We start from the raw sequence: 8,362 nt of genomic DNA on the forward strand, positions 1-8,362 counted from the left end.
TTTGTTAATCATCTTGGATTTTATGGTTTTTCACTTGGTTTTTTGTTTATTGAATACTCAACTCAGGTGTATGTAGGACAAGCCTTGGACAATTGTTTTCAGCATCTCAGTTTGCTACTTGCATGCATCTTCCAAATTAAAAGACTCACGCTTTTCAAGTGAGCAAGAACCTGGGTACAACTGTAATTTCCTTATAATTTTATTTGAATTCCGATAGATGGTATAAAAGCTGTATATAGGCTTGGAATGAGAAAACCCATGTTTTAGCGTCAGGGTGAAGATGTTGTAAACAGGTTTACGTTGACCTGGATCTCCTATCAGCTTTGCCCCAGCTCTGCATAAACCATGTATAGCACAGTTTATTATTAATTTACTATATTAAATAAAAACTATTAATTAGTTTAATTAACTAATATGTAAATTAAATAAATAAATCCTCAAATAACCCTAATTATTTTAAAGTTTGTTAATAATTAATAGTTATTAAATAGAAATAATAACTTGTAATACTATTTATATCATTATAAAAATAATAAGAAGAAGAATTCCATAATAATAATATCATTGGATAATCACTAGATAAATTAATAAACTACATTACCTGAATTTTTTAAATAATTAAAATTTAAATATATATATATATATACATATATATTCATTTATTAAAAATAGTAATTGATAGGGGACAAGACGATATACCCTCCAAATACATTTCAACACGTGGCAACATGAACAATTTATGCCACTTCGTCACAGCACATGACAGGACCTCGCTTAAATAGCAGTCTGAGTAACACTCAACCTCCAACATAGAATGGGTCAAGGAATGTATTCTGGACTCCGGGTCTCCTGCCCACAAGAACTCTGCCCACGCCTACCCACAATACGCACTTACCCCCCTTGAATTGGGAACATCTCGTGGGCAGGAGTATTCTTCATGTGTGACTACAACAAACGTGGACAGAGTCCTCATGGGCAGGTGATCTGGACTCTGTATTCTGGACCCAGTCACTCAATGCTTGCTCCCAACTAGCTTTTATCTCAGACATCAACACAAAGGGGCTGACCTACACCTTATGCAAGCATAAATGCCCACATGGTGGTGTTGATATCCTACCTCCCCACTTTGTGGGGAAGTAGTTACAAGGTCGTCCAGTCCATGGATTGGGAACGGGATCTGCTTCTCACAGATGGGTGCCTCACAGGCATATCCACCGTGCATTGGGAACATCTTCCACGAATAATAACTTATAAGTATGGGAGATGTTCCTAGTGCATGATAGGATATGCATGTGAGGTCGGTGTGAGGAACCCTATGTGAGGAGCAGATCCATGCGGGAGATCAGATTTGCTTCTCACAAAGGGTGCCTCCTACCATACATTGGAAATATCTCTCGTAATTATAAGTTATTTTTCATAGGAGGTGTTCCAAATGCATGGTGGATGTGCATGTGAGGTGCCCAAGTGTGAAGAGCAGATCCTATTCCGGATTGTGAACGTGCCCCAAGAATGGCGGACGTGCTGCCATCAACATACCCGTGCCTACTAAGATGAGCCACTTAGCTCACACTTCACACCACGTTCTAACCAAGCCACGAGCCATATATAGAGGTATTGGGTACGTTGTCATCGCCTGAAAGAATTTATTGCATTTTGGTTCCTCCTCTTGGCTCTTGCTTCCTTTATCACCCTAGACAGTTTAGCATCTACGAACTTGATTGTCAAAGTCCATATCTCGAGACATCCACTCTAAACCTCCAACTTAGGGTTTGTTCATTTGCTCTGAAGTCTAACATCAAAAAGTGTAATAATTACATTAAGAGGTATATTAGTACTGATGAATTTTTCTTTCCTCTGAACTCTGAATGCAAAGAATGTTGTTCTGAATTCTGAAAACTATCAAATATCCATTTTAACCCCATATATGAGAGTTTTTGTTTGTCTTTTTGAGGGTATCATTGGAAAACAAAAAGTTGTATAATTACACTTTAAGAGATAAGAGATAAGAGGAAACAAACAACCAATTTTCTCTTAAATTTAAAATATTCCTCTTAAGAGATAAGAGTTAAGAGGAAACGAACAGACCCTTACTATTTTTGTAATTTCTACTACCAAAGCCTACACCTGAATTTGAGGCTAGTTCTAGCATGGATCGAAACCTCTCTTTTTTTTTCGCCAAAGCCAAATCTTCTTAAATTAAATGTGGATGTAAGCTTTTTGCGCCCAGGAGTCCCTGGGTTTGGAGTTGTTCTAAGGGATTATTCTGAAACGGTGCTAATAGTTGTTTTTGGAAAATCTAGAGTTGCCTCGCCTATTCAAGCAAAAGCACTAGCATCTTTAAGAAGCCCGAAAATTCTGAACAGCTTTAAGGACAAGACTATTTTGGTGGAAATAGACAGTTTATCTCTAGTCCAAGCTCTGAATGTAAGGAAAGTTGACTTGACGCTGGATGCAAACTTTTTGTGTTTGGACATTCTCATGTGTACAGCTTGACTTTCTACTTGTTTCATGCATATTGCTAGGTGTGGAAATATGGTAGCCCAAGAGTTGGCTAGAAGAGGGCTAAAGGACTTTGGGTTGTTTCTTAAAGATTCGCGAGAATGGATCCAATTCTTACCTAACCAAGACTTGGCTAGTTCTTAATTGTTGTATTTAGCTCTGTATGTTTTATTTGATTTGCTTTCTGATAAAAATAAAATAAAACTCATATTGTTTCTTCATCAGTAATTAATTCTAATTTATTTGAATTTTGAACTAAATAAAATCATTTCAAAAACAACTCATAAACAATATATATATATATATATATATATATATAAAGTAGATCTAATAGTTATTGGAAATAAGTATAAAATATAAATAATTTAAAAAATAAATATTATTTAAATAACAAAAATATGTAATAACTTTGAATAATTTGTTTTTAATAGTTATTAAAATATATAATAATAATAATAATAATTTATGACTAATAAGGAGTAATTTAAGAAGTTTAATAAAAATTTACTCAATGTCAAGAAGTTAATGCATAAAAAATTTTTACGTTACAGGTTTGATGTCAAGGATAAGATAGTCAATATGGTTCAACATTATCATAAATTATAGAGAATTTAAGGTACATTTTTTTACATATATAATGCATTCATTATTGAATTGTATTGTCTTGTTATACATTAGCTACATTGTTTTTTTATATAAACTACAAATTATATAATTTAAACATTATAAATCCTTCCCTATAATTGTGTCAATTGATAATGTCACATTGAAAATATATAAAAAAAAAAAAAAATTGTCTACTCTTATATTTTCTATTGTATCACATTTGCTTAACAAAATCTATGCATCACCCGGGTACACACTTGTAAATAATTAAACCTCCCTTACCTTAAACATAGGTTCTATTAAACTATACGTCTTACTAACTACTTTGACCTTTGGGATAAACTATACTTCTTACTAACTACTTATTAAACATAGCTTCTATTGCTTTAAGTTATTTGAAAATACCCAATTGCCCATAAAGCATGCCATTCAATTTTTTAACGAAATACTCCATTAGGGGTTTCACCAACTAATGTTTCTAAACGAGATACCCTCTTTGTTAGCAAAGAGAAGGATTTACCCTAAGCAGAGAAGAGGGACTGAGTGATCTATCAACTGCAAGAGAGTGGTTTAAATAATCAATGGCAGCGGGCGATTCCTTCCTAAAAGATAAGAGAGTTCATTTGCAAACAGAGGGTTTGGGTGACTTGAAGCACCTCTCCATCGATTACAATACAGCTCTATACAACATGAGTCTTTGTTTCGCCTTCAAAGTCGATCTGCTATAGACCTAGAGCTATTAACTCTACTGTAGACCCATTGAATGAACGCCACCTATTCTTTGCACAAGTGGTGGTGTTCCCACTTCCCATGTATGCCTTACTTAAGAGAAAGTTGATTATTTGTTTTAAAATAATCATACAACTTTTTGTTCCCACTTCCCATGAATCTTTTAACTTTAAGAGAAAGTTGATTATTTGTTTTTTCTTATTTCTTATCTTTTAAAAGGCAATCATACAACTTATTGTTTTTCGATGATGCCCCAAAAGACAAACAGCATTTTCTGCATTCAGTCAAAGAAAAGAAAAAATCACCAATACTAATATACCTCTTAATGTAATTATTGTATTTTTAGATGTCAGACTTTAGAACAAACTAACAGCCCTAAATCTCTGATACCAATATTTATTTACTTTTATTATTTATTTTTTAATTTTTATTAGCCCATAATTCATGAACCCAAAATCAGCACGTTATTTCTTACCTTTCTATTTTCAACCTGAACACTTCACAAAAGGTTCGGAATACTCCAAACACTAATATAGATGTTTGTCATTGTATAAGTCTTCACTCTATTTTGAATACTAGTAGATTTCAACAATATAATTTAAATGGTTTGATTATTTGAATCCGATTTTCCCCTGTTTTGGCAAATGACAAATAATTATTATGTGAGTTTTCTTTTAAATACACCGAGCCTGATTGATCCTTGTGCGTTCGAAGCAAGATGTCGGTGATGTTTTCCTTAATTTTCAGGCTTGGGCCTCTTGGCCCTCTTGGGATCAAGATGCTCCCCAATGACTTGATTGTAAAACAAATTCAAACATTGAAAGTTCCTCTCGAGCCTACGATCTAGTCCACTGAGAATATCAAACACCCACCCTGCAGATGGAAAATGATCGGCGAAAGCAAAACTAACGATGCAACAAGGCTTGAGCTTCCTTGTGCCAACCTTCATGCTGGAATGTCTTGCCGAAAGCAATCCTACAGATGATGTTCTTTGTAAGAACAAGTGCCACATCTGTCAAATATAATTCACAGGAGTGAAAGAGGCAGATAATTGAGAAATTGGCTTGATCGATTGAAAAATGAAAAATCTCCTCCTCTCTTATGGACCTATAGGACTGGACCCACTTGGTGCTGAAGAGCTCAGTAACAGGTATCTTCCTCATCTAGTTCCCTCCAGTATTCACCGTAGGGTGCGAATTGAAAGCAATGTCATGGCCTCCATAAGACGGCTTCTATTACAAAGGATGGCCTGATCGAAGAAACCACCCACTGCTGGTTTGGAACCAAGTTGCAGAGACATAAGCAGACCATATATATCTCATAGAAAGCTAGCGCAGCCTACGGTAAAGAGATGAAGTTGTCGTAAATTGGTGTAAGTTCCCAATGAAGAGAAGCTTTAGGTGGAAGAAACCCTGCCGCTAAAGGAAAGGAACAAGAACAAGAGAGGAAGACATAAAAGAAATTAAGGGAATAACCATTGACATGGTTAGATCAAAGATAGGAAATGGATTTAGTTGCTATATATGCACCAGTTGTAATTATAAATTAAGTCTGGTGAGACCATTCCCTATTATAATAAATGTCAAACTAAAAAAGAAAAGAAAAGAGAACTTTTCTATGAAAAGTCACTGTTATGTCATCTCAAGAAAAAACCTCCCTTAATAAAATGCTAAAACCTCCTCTCTTTCTCTTTTTTCAAAAGAGACCAAGGGGTCATTTGATACCAGATAAAGTTTTTAAAACCATCCCAAAAAAATAACAAATAAAATAAATAAACCTACTTAGAACCTTATTCATAAAATACAAAACAATAAGCTTTTTAGTTCCATCATTTTAGTTGTTACACAAGTTTCTTCATGTATGTCACTGTCAGTGATTGCAAGTTTGCAACACGCATATCCCCATCTCATTGATCCACTGAATGCTTCTGACCTTCGTAGGGATGAGCATTCACTTTATTTGATTAAATATGAAACTAGATAAATCAAAATTTTAAAAATCAAAATTAAAAAAAAATGAAGAACTGTATGCCTTAAAAACTCATATAAATTAAATTTTAATATTTTTATTAAATTTTTGTAAAAAAACTCATATGAAATTGCTGTCTATCTTGTTAAGCATTTTGTTAAATTTTATTATTTTTTTCTCAAATTTGTTGTCATTTTTACTTGGTCAAAAGAAAGTGAGAGAGAAGTGAAAAAAAAAAATCAGGGTCTGGCCCAGCGATGCACAGGCCAGCTAGGTTCAAGCCTTGGGCCATGCCAGGCTCCCCACTTGAAAGATTCGTGCCAAGTAGGCACGACCCACATGCCGGCACAACATGGCCCATTACAGTGCAGGTGGCATTAAAAGGTTGACAAGGCCCACGGTATACATCTAGAGTCTAGGCTCTAATAGTCCATCCCCCAACCCTTCAACCCTCCCAAACCTGGTGGCAATGGAAATGGATCTCACGTCGTATCAATGCGGTAGCCAATATGTTATTATCATGCTATCCTTATTGAAGCTCACAATGTTCATATAATAATTGTGATCAGTAGGCTACGTTATTCTTCTTGTATTTATTATTTATTCTTTACTTGGTGAAAAATATCTATACTACTTATAAAAGAGTCAATGCCCCCTATTTCTGAAATTTTTATTAGATATGTTCTGCCCCTCTTTATATGCTATGTAGAGGGCATACATGTTATTTACTCTCAATTAAGTAGAAATCCAAAAATAGTGTCCTCTTTCCCACGAATTTAAACCATTTATCTCCCACAAATTATTCCGCTTCTCACTAACTTCCTTGCAACATGTTTCATCTCCGAAGTGGTTTCATCTCCTATGTTCAAAGAGATCAACACTTTCATGATGATTTATCTATGAACGGTTACTATTCTACTTCTGCGATTCTTATAATAAGAATGGACAAGACAGTGAAAAATCAGAGTGTGCAGAGAAACTCAAGACAACTACCCAAGAGGGGAGCTCGCAACAAGAGAGTGTCGTAGTCAGAGTGATGTCCGTCATTGTTAGAGTAGGTGGGAGTGGCTGGAAAAAAAAACAAAAAAAAAAAAGCTTTTGGTTTTTAATTTAATGGTCTTTTTCAGTTCTTTTTTATTTTTTTCCCTTCGTTTTCTTTTGGGTTCTGCTTGAAGGCCGGTGTTTTTCAAGATACCGGCACACCAACAGCGGCAAGCGTGGAGGTGGAGGTGGAGACCGAAAACACACGGTTGAGATTAGCAATGAAAACACCAATGGTTCTGGAAAATCCGATGAAAATGGCGATTCTGAGGGAGAGCAAAATTTTTCAAGGGTTTTATCGCTGTGTTCATTTATTCAAGTTCGTGCCTTCCTTGTTTATAGGCTTCCGATTTTTTTATGATTGTAATGTTAAAACTTGTATTCTTTCAATACTTCTAATTTACAAGACTTTTTTTAATCTCTCTATCTATTGATTTATGTATACATGTCTTGGATCTGGTTTATAGCTGGTTTTTCTTCCATTTTAGTTTTGCTTGCTTCTTCTTTTCCTCTCTTTTTGCTCACATTGAAGTACGTTTTGTCTCATTTTCTTTCTTCCTTTTTCATCAAGTTTATTTTCAGATGGAGTCTTAATTAGCTTTCTGCCAACACACGTAGGTCTCTTCTTTTCTTTTTCTTTACGCCTTTCTAGAGGATATTAGATCAATCTTCTCTCTCGTAGTTAGTCCGATCCACTTGTAAAATTTCGGCCTTTTTTATTTTCTTTCTGGTTTCTAATACATGGGTTTCATTGCTAAACATGGAAAAACATTAATTCGAATCTTCTTCTTCATTACAGATGGTGGTAGTGTGATGAAAGAGCTGGACATCAATCAAATCCTCTCAGGCACAGAAGAAGTGGGAAGTGCAGAAGAAGATACCAGCTTGGGTGGTGGTGGTGGGGGTGAAGGCCCTCACCGTAAGAAGCTCTGCCTCACAAAAGAACAATCTCGTCTCTTGGGAGAATTTCAAACAGAACCAAACATGAATCCTGTATCTCATTCCTTTGTAAATGATAACCCTCTTCTGTTATCATCTTCCATGCAATTGTAGTCTTTTTTTTTTTTTATCACTAACAATTTTCCTATTTTGATATTTTGTGTTAGGGGTAGAAACAAAAGAAAGTGTTGGATTTATAACGGATGTTGAAACCTTGACAAGTCAAACTTCGGTTTCAAAACCGTAGGGCCAGGTGCCAAGAACTCCATACCCTAATTAATAACGTACCAACTTCTACTTACCAATGAAAAATCATAATCGAATCAGAATGTAGACTTGAAAATAGAAGGTGGATAAGCATCTTCAATTTATTGTTTGGGATATCTAGGAGATGAACGGAAGGACCTTTGAAGGGAAACATTCAACAGATTTTGGTGTTAATTTGGCCAACTTTAGACCATGTAGCTGCAGATATTTTATGTTTTCAATTTTCTTTCGTATTATTTATTGGGAAAACTTCTAAACTGTTTGCTGCAACTGAACAACCTTTTGATATTTCATCAATTTCAGTTTATTGTCA

General features: G+C 35.0%; 1 long non-coding RNA gene and 1 pseudogene across 1 annotated transcript; one reads left to right on the forward strand and one right to left on the reverse strand.

Moving 5' to 3' along the window:
- LOC148851176 (cytochrome P450 71A1-like) overlaps positions 1–5,744 on the reverse strand; it is a 20,600-nt pseudogene extending 14,856 nt beyond the window's left edge.
- Positions 5,745–6,632: 888 nt separating this feature from the next.
- On the forward strand, positions 6,633–7,979 carry LOC148851177 (uncharacterized). Its single transcript, XR_016099717.1, has 2 exons — positions 6,633–7,162; positions 7,643–7,979. It is a non-coding gene; the product is annotated as an uncharacterized LOC148851177 (long non-coding RNA).
- The last annotated feature ends 383 nt before the right edge of the window (positions 7,980–8,362 follow it).

Source organism: Nelumbo lutea, chromosome 5 (assembly GCF_056320005.1).
Source record: "Nelumbo lutea isolate HS-2025 chromosome 5, American lotus-T2T, whole genome shotgun sequence".
In the NCBI taxonomy this organism is placed as follows: Eukaryota; Viridiplantae; Streptophyta; class Magnoliopsida; order Proteales; family Nelumbonaceae; genus Nelumbo; species Nelumbo lutea.